Below are 13,135 nucleotides of genomic sequence, written 5' to 3' on the forward strand. Positions count from 1 at the left end.
AAATGGCACTGGGTCCATTTTTAGGGCCTGCCATGTTTTACAATCTTTCTTCAGAGACAGGCAATGTTTTCCAAATGAATCCAAGTAGCTGAAGTGTGGAGGCCTTACTATTAGAATTACTTAATGTAAAAACACATTAGAATCGCTGAATAGCACATATTAAGTGTTCAATAAATGCTTGCTAAATAAATTAATGAAACAATCCCTTAAATAATAAAGCCAGAATTCATAAAGGAATCTACTAAAAGTTGATCAATCCCAAGCAGAAGTTCTTTAGGGCATACTAAATGCAAACCAGTATGTGATATTCTATACATATTTTTGTTCGATACCCACCCCTATCTGAATGGATGCAGACAAGAAGACTGAGAGGATGTATACTCAAAATCTATCCATGGTAATCACTTTAATAAATGAATATGGCTGTTTTTTATTTTCTTTCACCTACTTTTAACTAGTGAATAGATGTTTTTAAACTTTTTTTAATGTGCTCCCTCCTCAACTTTTTTTGACAGTACCACAATTAAAAAGCTCATTAATGGGCAGCCCAGGTGGCGCAGCGGTTTAGCACCGCCTGCAGCCCGGAGCGTGATCCTGGAGACCCTGGATCGAGCTGGATCGAGTCCCACGTCAGGCTCCCTGAATGGAACCTGCTTCTCCCTCTGCCTGTGTCTCTGCGCCTCTCTCCCTCTCTGTCTCTATGAATAAATAAAATCTTTAAAAAAAACTCATTAATTTAGCTTAATTTCATTAAGTGGAAATTTAGTAATGTAGCAGAATTTAGCTCAAAATGAAAGAGATATACAATAATTCAAGCTGCAGAAGAGTTGTATAGCTGAATACTCAAGTATTCTGATACTAAAGACAACCAAAATTATCTCTTAAATGACCAGTCAGTTCCTATTTCTCCTATGTTATAGGCCAGGGTCCCATTTTAATTATCTTTATATCCCCTTTGTATGCCTAGTAAAAGGAGCTCAAAGTTCTGTTAACTGGAACGAAAGAAGAAACGATCATTTTTCTGAATATAATGGAGGCATTAGCAGCCTATTACATTTTTGGTATACTCTCAAGCCCCCGAGAATGGTAGGTAATTCCCTAACTGGTTTGTTTCATTATTAAAAACAAGAGCAGCAGCATACTGTTGTGGTAAAGAGCTTAAAGTCTGAAGCCAAACTATTTGGGTTCAAATTCTGGCATTAGCAAACTAAATGGCTGGTGACTTGAGTAGGTTACTTAATTGTGATGCCTCGGTTTCTTCATCTATAAAACATGAGAAGAATCATAGATCTTATCTCAAAGAAGTTACTGTGAAAATTGAAAAGGGCTTAGAAAAGTGCCCAGCACTTCATGTGTTTGCTTTAAAAACAAAACAACAACCTTTCACTGCTACAAAATGGTTTTAGGAAATAATGAGGTGATTTAGAAACCTGAAAATTAACCTATCTTAATCTGAGACATGTATCATCTCACAATATGTGTAAAAGTATTCCAATATCTAGGAAAGCTGGCTTTTCAAAACTGCCAAATGTCTACAGAAGCACTGCTTTAAAATAGCCATCCAAAATAATTCACCTGCTATGGTATTAAATGCTAAAGACAAAAAGAATGTCAGGGACAAACTTCCCTCGTAGGAGAATGAGCTTAAAAAACTGGTAACAGTTTTTCTTAATTTTTAACTGAATCAGTACTTACCAGAATACTGTATTTGAATTAAGAACAAGTAAGAACAAGGTATAGGTTTGGTTTAGGAAAGAAACCTGTTTGTTTGTTCTTGGGCATTTTTAGGTTTGTAAAATCCTAAAACTGTATCTCCGTAAGTACGTTAGATTTGATGTAATAATATTCTTTTCTCCTTAGTTAAAAAAAAAAAAAGCAAATTTCAACATTACAATTTATTGTGAATATGCTATAAAAATTTAGAGCAAAAGTATTTTTCCTTTGAAGCATTTACTATTATGTGGCAACATTACAGATTAGATTAATGACTAATTTCAGTCTCTGGTAAAGTAGAAAGGATCATGCCTAAATGTTATTTCAGAAAATTTAAAAGGAATGGCAATGTCAAAGGAAGGAAAAAATACTTCACATTTAAAAATGAAATAGAATTAATAAAAGTGCATTTTAATAGCTCTGTATGTAAATACAGTTTCAATATAAAAGTACATGATTACTTAAAAGCATTCTAGACCCTGTTTCTCATCTAAGCACTACAAAAAATTAACTGAAACTGACACTAAATTAAAAGTTTTAAGTAGCATTTTTCCAAGATTTCATTTACATACTACTCTTTTCTTCCTTAATGATTTCTTTCCATCTTTAATACACAGGTTCTATTTACCATTTCTACATATTTTCCATTCAAATATTATTTCTTAAATTTAAAAAGCATGTTTAGCAACAACTAGCTCTAAAGATAACCCTGCAAAATATCTTCAGGCCTTTAGTTATGTAAAATACCATCATTCATAATATATTTACCAACAAAAAATAGGTTATGAAATATATTTTGGCAACAGAAGGATTTTACTTGTTCCAGGTCTGTCTAAAGACTGTCTTGCAACTAGCCAGGGTAATATTTTTCCTCTTCTTTTTTTCTCTGCAGTGCTTCTAAGTATAGTGACAGCTGCATCAGGCTTTCCTAGTCTCAGCGCAAGCTCAGTGAAAATCTGGGAAATGCAAGTGGAAACATGAGAGACCGCTTTATTTGGCAGTGCTTTAAAAAAAAAAAAAAAAAAAAAGGCAGAACAAATGGCAAAGCAGTGTTGTGGACCGCAGGATGAACAATCAATAGGCAGAAAGCAAGATAGAGGCTTCCTCAGCTTTTGGATCGACAATCGACAGCTGAGAGACTATTTTTTGCTATGGTTGACTAAATATGGTCAGGGAAGAGAGAGGCACAAGAGAGCCTGTTTGCCTGGGAGTGCATGTTTCAAATGCTTAGCTGCCTATAAAGCTGTAACAGTTTAGCCTGTGGCCACTGAGAGAAGAATATAAGTTAACCTCTGTAGTGACCATGTGGAAGTCCTGACCTTGCTTGCAGACTTGACCTCTGGATATGACAAGGTGGCTTCAATACAGATCTACCAATTAATCCTGGAAACTAAAAACCAAAAACCAAAAAAATCAAAAAAACAACTTCACAGCAAGAAAGATACAGAATATTTCCTGAGAAGTCAGAAGAACCCAATGTATTCTGGTGGGCAAAGGAAAATAGGGTGAATGTTTACAGTTACTTGGGGGGAGTGAGGTGTGTTTTGGTTTTTGTCTGTCTTTTTTGGATTATAAAATTAACTTCCTCTACAACTTTCTCCCCTCTTCTGAAGCATTTCATCTGAAAAATAAGTGAGGTTCATTTTCTTGGCCATTATATCAACCCTCCTTGGTGGTTTAACTTTCTGTACAGCAGATACAAGGTACTCGTATCTGTGCAATACTGGTAATAGGATCTTCCAAGTCAAATAGCCAAATTTCATTCATTTTTATTTTTTTAAGGTGAAGGGAAGGGAGAGGAAAAAGATGGCTTATTTGTTTTTGTTTGTTCATTTGTTTTTCAAATGTATCTTAAAAGGTGAGGTTCTGTATTCACTGATACGGTCCCCTTGCTTCCCTCGGCTCATGGAAAGAAGTGCTGAATCAGCGAATAGAGTGAAGGAACAATCAAGAGGAGATGGCTGCTGCTGATGTGATTATCTAGGTCATTATCTTTCTTCCTCCTGCAAATGCTGCATGGCACTAAGCTTACAGGTAATAGAGCACCACAAGGCCTGCACTTTTAAGGATGCTTATGACTTTCTGCATGCTTACCAATTACTGATGTGATAAATGCTTTTATTGTTAAAGTCTATCTGGGCATTACCTAATTTCATAGTTCAAGTAAACAGCTTATATAGCGTAAAAAGGAATGTTATTCAAGTATCTTGGCAGATAATTCTTGATCTCAAAAATGCATAAATCCATTATTGTCACTGACATCATTAAGGAGTTAGTCTTTCTTGTTTCAGATTAAATGATGATTTTGCATCCTTAGTAAATCACACTCTGCTCCCAAAGTATGCTACCTTTTAAAAACTATTAACTGTCTATTTCAAGGTTTAGTCAACCAAGAGACTTGGCAGATTACAAAATAATTTTTAAAGCTAACTTTAAGTTGGTCACAAAATAAATCAGAATGTGCATGGTAAGTTACCCTAATGCTGCATTGCTGAAACTGCTGTAGTGCTGGGCCTTCTACTGCTACGTTCTGATTTGCTCTCTATGAACTGCACTAACTTTTTATTACAGGCTGCAGAAATTCTACTTTCCTTGCCGTTGTGTTTTCTCCTTTCCTAAATATGAACATTTCTTACGGTGTTCTTTTAAATTAACCTCTTAATACCAGAAAAGTTAAAGGCAACTCACCAACTATAATGTCTTATCAAGCTAAATGATCAAGCTCAAACCCCCGTGCTCATAGGCTAACACCTTTCAGTTCTTTTCAGTGAGACTTTAGAAAAGTTGACTATCTTGGTAGTTATCCTTTATATTAAAAAATAATAATAATCAAAAGAACCCAACTCCCCCAAATTACATATTTATCCAACTATTTGAATGTGTATTCAACCCAAACAAAAGCACCAAAATGCAAAGTTCAGTTAAGTAACTAATTAAGACAAAGGAAGGACAAAGAAGTTTTCAAATAATCATGAATTCCTTATCTGTGACCTTTAAAAAAATAATTCATCATCTTTAAAAATTCAGTTCACTCACACTCTAAAAAGATCTAGTTTTTCTCCTTGTTCTTTCAACTTTACTTTTTTTTTTCTTTCAACTTTAGACACAATATCAGAAGAAGTACTAATTGGTTAATTGGTTAAGTTTTGGTAAGATATATAGTCTGTAAAAAGAATATGCACTGAGTTCATTACTATCTACTTGTAGGATCTAGAAGCAAACTACAAAATAAGAAGAAATTCGCTCTGAAGACTATGAAGAAACACTAGGCTGATCTTACAAGTTTCTGAAATATATTCTGTAAAAACTCCACTGATTTTATGAATCTCTGGCAAAAACAACCAGACCAGGACAAAGTTCAACAGATAACTGGTTAGTGTTTAGAAGTGTCTGTGTCCACCAAGAACGAGGAGCCACAAATGGCACTAATGCCATGCTTCAGGTAAATCTGTTATAGTTTAGTCTTTGGTAGTCTCTGCAAATGATCTACCACTGTTCTGAATCAGTAAGCTGTATGTTTTACTAACAAATGGGAAAAATAAAATATTTCATGTTTCTACAGCTAACAACTTAGTAAAACCTACTCAGAGTACATACTTCTTTATGTACCCATATGAACATACAATGCTATGGAATGTAAAGAAGTATGTATTTTTGGTAGGCAATAAACTGCCAGGAGGGAACTACACTGCAGCTAAAATAAGCCTTTGCTTCTTCCTATGTGAATGACTGTAAATTAACCTAATATCTAAGAAATGACCTTTGGCGATACACCACAAAAATGTACCTACTACTTTTAGATGGAAACTAAATGCTGCAAAGATTTCTACTTTGTGAAGAGAAAAAAGTTTAACTAAGGAGATTAAAAATTATCAAAATTATCATGAAACTCTTTTTAAATCTTTTAAGTTTAAAATATACTATTGTTTTACATTTTTAAATTAAGTACTTACATGACTACAATTTGAATACAGAGAAGAAGCTAGTATTACCAGAACAAAAGAGGAAGGGATACACATGACCTATTTTCTGTCTCTACAAATTGATCTTAATTGAAATATATCATATTAGTAGGATCAACTGATTTGTTAAGATTAAAATATAACAAAAACTGATATCATTACATTTTAACAACTGTTCTTCATAGTTTAATAAATTTAGTCTGCTAACAGAAGAATTTCTGAAGCAAGTTTTGTTTGTTGTTTTAGGCTTTCTGTTTTGAAAGCTATCATAGTTGTAATTCGAAAAGACTATCTTTTAAGTAACATTCTACTCTTCAAAAATAAAAAGTGGTGTTGTCCTCAAGTTAATTAGGTCCTTAGCCCAGTCTTTGTTTTAAATGCTGTTAGTACTTAAAACAAAGATTTATGCATGAAAAATGACAAAATTCTGGGCCTCAGTTGTAGGTTAACAGGGCACATTGCTAACAGATTGCCAAATATTTAAAAGAAATTAGTTTATTATATTATTCTTGAATTTGCTTTCTCCAAAGCAGTACATAAAATGAAAATGCTATAGTTAAGAAATCAATTTACACAGACAGAATAATCATCTTTCACTGGTACTGGGCAATAGCGATTCAATTTTGACAAACATGATAGGCCCACCCACTATTTGTAGTGTGTTGGAGATACCAAAATACTTTTTTTGTATCTTACACAAAATTTATTTTGTATAATATATACTTAATAAAACTCATAAATAATAAAGCTACTGGCAATACTTTACAAGCAGTACCTGTTTCAAGCTACTATGACAGATTTAGAAAAAAAGAAATACTAATATTCATATACTCTAATCATTCCTTATTACAAGTATTATTTCAACTGTAATATTCAGACATGTATAAAGAGCATAATGATATTTGACAATTTTTATGTGTCCCAAGTTGAACAGAATGTCCCTAAGGTTAACTATGGTTATCACTGAAAATATGTATCTCAAAAGTACAGGTTCCTCTACAAAACAACTCAAAAGGCATTACTATACTCATGTTTTATAACATTATAAAATTATAGAACATTGTAAAATTGTAGAACAATTATATTCATTATTTTATAGGCACAATAAAAATGTTTAATAATTACTTTAAAACATCCTGGTGACAAAGAATCTCACTGCTATCATGTTAAGAGTACATAATCCTCAGAAAATGAAATGACAACATCTGTTATTCATTTTAAGAAGCAAAATTATATACTGATTCTAGTGCCTACAAGTTAAATGAACATATCTGAGTATTTTCAATCATTCTAAAATGTCACATCCATCACTTAGATCAGCTGTTCATTTTTAACTGAGTACATAGTAAACTCTGGGCATCTGCTGACACTGGTGTAACTCAAACATTTCAACTGTCTCTCTGACAGGGATAACAGATGCTGACATTATCAAATGCTGTACTATTTTTTTTCCATGGCCTCTCCTTGCCCCGATATGGCCAGTATATGAAACTGAACTGTCATCCAAAAGCACACTTGAGCAACTGGATCTGCTAAACAGCTCCCATATAACTAGTAAAAATAGAAGCCAGTTTTATTGCTATCTTCAGCACTTAAGTCCAGGCAATTTAACACCTGTTTCATTTCTATTAGAATAAATGGAAAGAATTGTAGTTACATTAATTTCACCAGCAGCATACTTACCAACCAACAGATGCAGAATATACTTAATATGAGAACTGTCTGAATATTGCCTAAATTACTGTTGACCTTCTCCTCATTTACTTCAAAACAATAAATGTTTCTTTATTTTTCAAAGTTCTTACTTTATAGGCAAACTATAATATCTCAAACTTTTATTTTTGCAAAATATCTTTATATTTCAAAAGATATCCCTTCCTGATACTGAAACAGTATCCCTGATACTGAAACACAACACTAAAACCACATTATAACAAAAATTTGCTGTACTTACTTTTAAAATATTACTCATGTAGATTTTAATACTCAAATTCACTGATTATAGCTATGCACCACAAGTCCATGCATTATTAAGCTGATAATGGAAGGAACTGGGCAATCTGTACCCAAAATGCTGGAGAATTCAGTCAGGAAAATAGACCTTAAAAAAAGGTTAATATACTAACCTATGATTAGTAACACTACATTAGCAAAAACAAAGAAAAAAGCTGGTATGTGTGGTAGTTCCTTTCAACAGAAGTCCAAGCAATACACCAAATACACATGTGATCTATTTATAAACCAAAGGGCAGAGGTACTTTCTTAAGGCCACTCATATTCCTCCACCCCCTCCCTGTCAGCAACTTGCTATCAGTCCTCAAATATAATACTAAATAAAGGAGCAGTGGGAAGAAAGGTAGCACTACCAGTACTCTTCCCTAACCTATTAGCATACTTGCTTGGTTTACCACCTAACGATAAATACAAAATAGTACATTGAAATACATTAAGGTCTGTTTGTTCCTTTAAATGCTGTTGGTTTTAAAACAGATTATTAATCTACATTTAAGAATTATGCAAAGGTATACATTGATAATTCCTTAATGCGACAACAAAATGTTAACATGCACAGACTTCTACTCTGTTCAAGTGGGAAATAGTAGGAAAAGTGTCTCAAAATAGAAAAGTTTATATGTAATGACTAAAGAGTACTGTCTCTAATATTTGTAGAAAGTCCATAACCATAACTGTACAAATAAAGAGCATTTCAATTCTTTTGTATCCCAAACTAGCAGCACTGCAATGCTTTGCTAGAGCTGGTAAAATGGAACCAAATCGCCTCTTCAATGGATTTGGTCCCCTTCAACCAGCTGTAGCTATGCATTGATTACTACAGGACAGCCAACGTTTCCATTTATGAATTTCATCACATGTTGACTAATTTCAGCTTATTTAAATTATTCAGGCTGTGGTTTAAATCAAATAATTTGTTACTGTTAATTCTCCTTGGGAGAACCATAGTGGTTAACAATGTTTATAAAAGGTTTTATGAAAAATGTGTAGATGACTTAAGGATTGCAAATAAAATATTTTTACTTATTTACAGTCTCGGTATTACATTTTTTTATCCTTCAAAAAAGAAATGGTAATGAAATGTAGCCTATGCTGCATAATAAAAAGAAACAAACACATTTCCTTCAAAGGAAGAAAATATTTGGGAAGGTCGCCCAAAACCTACGTGAAACCATAAAGGGAACACCACAGTGTGGTTCAGTTCACATGGACATGTACAGATTTTAAATTAAAGAAAAATATAACATTAAATATAATACTCTAGAAATGTTGGGTCATGATCCCAGGATTAGCATTTAATTTTACTGCTATTTACCTGAATATTGATAGATAAGGTGAAAAAGGAAATGAATGATTCTACAGAATATCTTATGGAGAGACTGAAACAGTTTCTAGTTCTTCCAACCCGAAAACAAAAATTTTTACCCTTCAGAAAAGAAAGGAAACGCTAAGTGTCACTGCTTTTTACGATGTAGGTATTCCACCTCTCAATACTTGTTTCCTTATTTGTAAGATGAAGACCTCTTCTAATAATAACATCCTGTGACTCTCCTCACTGTCTTCTTTGTCCTTTGCAAATATATATATATGCACATAAGCCTCCTCTCTCAGTGGAGAGAAAAAAATTTACAAGGTATCCAACATTCTTCTATTTTTCTTACTGCCTGCAATACAACTACAGGTGATATAATGTTCTTTAACACATGGAAACAAGCATTTCAGTAATTAATGGGGAGTTACTGCCACCAAGTAGTAGTTTAAAAATATAATGTTCAAATAACCTTCAATAGAGCACTCCTCTACTTCAAAGTGAAGATCACCCCTTAAAAGGACGTAGGCAAAGGAAAGTATATATAGAAATAAATCTTATCACTTCATTCAAGTTATTAAGCCTTCATGCTCATATTAATCACAGTTCAATTAGTCACATTAATAAAGCACATCATGTTTGAAGAGTGGATGCATGGCACATATAAGAGAAACTGGACACACTATAAGTATAGTATCATTTAATACACTCAGCTACTTTTTATATACAGCACTCAGCATGTTCAGAGTTTATAAGAAAAGAAAAACACTAAACACAAAGATATGGCCTGGATTATCAAATCTTCATATATTCAACATAGTCTCATTTACCAGGCTTTATTTCAGAATTTAAAAAGTTAAAGGTATATCATACATTCTAAATGGAAAAATATGAGTTGTTCTCATATTCAGTGAGATTTAGTATGTCCTTTTGTGGGAATAAGCACATAAAAAATGCCTGTGAAGTTATCTTAGCACTAACCTAAAAACACAAGTATATCACATCATGTGGTTCACTCATATTTTCCTGTTACTTTTGTAAAAATTATATTAAAGAAAAACTTATATTAATATAAGTTTTACTTTAACGAAAAGTTTATATTTATACTAAAGAAAATTTATATTAAAGAAAAATTTGTGAATAACACTACATGAGGTTACATTATAATACTGTTAACAATACCTCCAAAATATCTATCTAATATCAGTATCTCCAAAATACTTGGCTGGTTTTTGGCCAGTTCTGCAGAGAATACCACTAATTTATTTTCATGCCTCTAAAGGAGATCTAAAAACCTAAGGACAGTCAAAAATCAACATCCTCACAGAAAGTATCTAAGTAATGTGCCAATTAATGCTAATCCAAAGAAATTAATTTTCATTTTCAACAACAGAAATGCTTCCTGCTCTTCATTTAAAACTGAAATTTCACCTGTTACAAAAAAGGTGAAATTTCACATATTACAAACAAAGGTAATATAGGGGGATCCCTGGGTGGCTCAGCGGTTTGGCGCCTGCCTTCGGCCCAGGGTGTGATGATGGGGTCCCACATTGGGTTCCCTGCACAGAGCCTGCTTCTCCCTCTGCCTGTATCTTTGCTTCTCTCACTCTCTCTCTCTCTCTGTCTCTCATGAATAAATAAAATCTTTTTTTTTAAAGGCAATATAACTAAAGTCTAGGGAAAGTATCTCTAAATACTAAAAATAAGAAAAAGCATGGTCCTTGGTTAAGATTTCTGAAATTAAAAAAAAAAACTGTATTAAGATATATTGTAACTGCTATTCTAAATGCTCCAAATTTTATAAACCATGATACTAACATACTCAGTGTCTCAGAATGAAAAGCTTACATTGTCTCCCACAATTCTGAAAGAAAAGAAATGGCTTTGTAACTTTCTTAATGTCTGTATTTCATTTACTGTTATACCATGAGGAAACATTAAGATCAGCTTTGAAATCCAGAATCTGCATTGATTTGAGATTTTGAAATCTAGATTTCAAAGTATATTCTTCAAAAATACTGGACATCTAGACATATTTTTTGAAAACCAGGGAAATTATATTTTCTTTTTAAAAAGTACAACCAATAAATAACTCTACTGTGTTAACTTATTGCTGAAAAATTATTACTGCTTACTAATGGCAAAGCTAAGAAATAGAATGCTACTTGAGTTCCACGTATATACACATGTATATATAAATTTTGGAAACTTTTCCATATTGCAAACCATAATAAATTGAAATAATTGTAAGTAAATGTGCTGATATTAAGTTACATTCACAATGATGTAAATGATTTTCTGTAGAAATAATATATGTGTATTCTAATAAAAGAAAAACCTCAAAATTAGCTAAAAATTACACTAACTGAAGTACCATGAATTGCAATTAAAATGGACTATACATGAAGTTCAACAATTAAGCCAAGTATACTAAGGAAGTATAACTGTAGTTTAAAACAAAGATTACAAAGAACAAATTAAAATGTTACAATCCAAGTTAACAGATTAAGTTATAGGAGTTTTTTAAAAAGTTATATGAATTAAAAAGTGCTTACAAAGGGGAAAATGTTGGCACATATTAATCATATCTAATATTTTTTCAAAAATGCTAGTTTTATCAGGTTCCAGAAATAATAAATGAACTATATCTGGTTTTCTCAAATAAGTGTTAAGGCCAAGACTTTCTAAAAAAATTCTGAGTAGACCAAAAATGATTCTTTCTGTTTTTTGACAACACTGATCAGTACAAAGAAAGAAAAGCATATTTTGAGAAAAAAAAATCTGATAAAAAGAGAACTCAAAACGATCTCAATTTGCAATTTCAATTGATATAGAAGTTGTATCATCTTCCGGTACTCTTTAGTGTCCAATTAAAATCCCACTCTTTACCTGGTAATCTAACATTACAACTGCATAAAATGTCTTAAGGAAACAGAAATAAAAAACAGTTATGTAGCTTTAATTAAACCACCACTTTGCTGCAGAATAAAAATGGCTTTTTTCCCTTTTTTTTAATGCTACCTGACACCAATTATTTAATTGAAAGAATCACCATTATAAATTTTCAGAGGAATTCTCAAGATATATGCAAGAAGTGAAGAAATGTAACTAGTATCCTCTCTCCTCTTTGTATAGTTTTATTAGCATTATTAAATATACTACCCCTATTCCCAGCAAAGTGAAATAATTCAAAATATTTAAAAGTTACTCATTTCCTAAACTCTTCAATTTTCAGTTTATCTTAAACTTTTTGATTTAATATAAGCTAAATTCCTTCAATAAAATCTCTCTCTTTTAAAAAAAGATTTCATTTACTTATTTGAGGGTGGGGAGAGGGCACGAGCAGGAGGAGGGGCAGAGGGAGAGGAAAAAGCAGACTCCCTACTGAGCAGGGAGCCTGACATGGGGCTTGATCCCAGGACCCTGAGATCATGACCCAAGCTGAAGGCAGACACTTAACCATCTGAGCCACCCAGGCGTCCAAATAAAATCTCTTTTGACTATTCTAATTTGAAATAATTGCTGTTTGAGCGCCTAACAGTTTCTCTACAGAATCTGTAACTAGTCATATAACATCTTATATCTAGCACTGTCTTGACTGTCAAATTAAGACTAACATTTAACAAATCCGTATCACAAAGCATTGTGGGAGATACAGATGAATAGGAGTGCCCACAATTTTAACAGAAAGAAACATAGAAATACCACAGATACCACAGATAGAAAGTGCAGCAAAATAAGAAAAAAGAAGTATAGGGCAAATAGAAAATGATTCCATTGATGAGATCTAGGAGCTCTGAAAAAAAAGACAGTCAAAATCAAGAAGGAAAGAGGATTAAGAGCATCCTGACAAAAGAAAATGCTTAAATAAAAGAAGAAAACAGACAAAATATTTTAGAAAATGGGAACAGCATATAGCTAAAGAGCAAAGTAAGAAGAGGGAATTTAATTAATGGGAGATAAAGTTAGAAAGACAGGCTTAAGACACACCACAAGTAAGTATGAAAGCCAAGTCCAAGGTGTACAAATTTTATTCTATGTACAACAGGAAGCAACTAAAGATTTGGGAACAGGGGAGAGGAGCCGTTATACCTATGCCTTTAGAATGTAAGTTGGTAACTGTATGAAAGTTAAATCA

At 32.7% G+C, this 13,135-nt stretch overlaps 1 protein-coding gene, 1 long non-coding RNA gene and 2 other non-coding genes across 4 annotated transcripts in view; 3 read left to right on the forward strand and 1 right to left on the reverse strand.

Annotated features, from left to right (window-relative positions):
- Positions 1–13,135, reverse strand: part of MIB1 (MIB E3 ubiquitin protein ligase 1) — a 136,886-nt gene that overhangs the window by 35,650 nt on the left and 88,101 nt on the right. The gene's annotated exons all lie outside the window — the stretch shown is intronic.
- LOC119872603 overlaps positions 2,639–13,135 on the forward strand; it is a 30,075-nt gene continuing 19,578 nt past the window's right edge. Inside the window, exons 1-3 of the long non-coding RNA XR_005362578.1 lie at positions 2,639–3,199; positions 3,572–3,747; positions 4,921–5,155. This is a non-coding gene — a long non-coding RNA (uncharacterized LOC119872603). The remainder of the gene's footprint in view (positions 3,200–3,571; positions 3,748–4,920; positions 5,156–13,135) is intronic.
- Positions 5,306–5,364, forward strand: MIR1-2 (microRNA mir-1-2). Its single transcript, NR_049344.1, has one exon. It is a non-coding gene; the product is annotated as a microRNA mir-1-2 (primary transcript).
- On the forward strand, positions 8,416–8,502 carry MIR133A (microRNA mir-133a). The gene has a single exon (NR_049420.1). It is a non-coding gene; the product is annotated as a microRNA mir-133a (primary transcript).

The sequence above is a fragment of the Canis lupus genome, chromosome 7, assembly GCF_011100685.1.
Source record: "Canis lupus familiaris isolate Mischka breed German Shepherd chromosome 7, alternate assembly UU_Cfam_GSD_1.0, whole genome shotgun sequence".
NCBI lineage: Eukaryota > Metazoa > Chordata > Mammalia > Carnivora > Canidae > Canis > Canis lupus.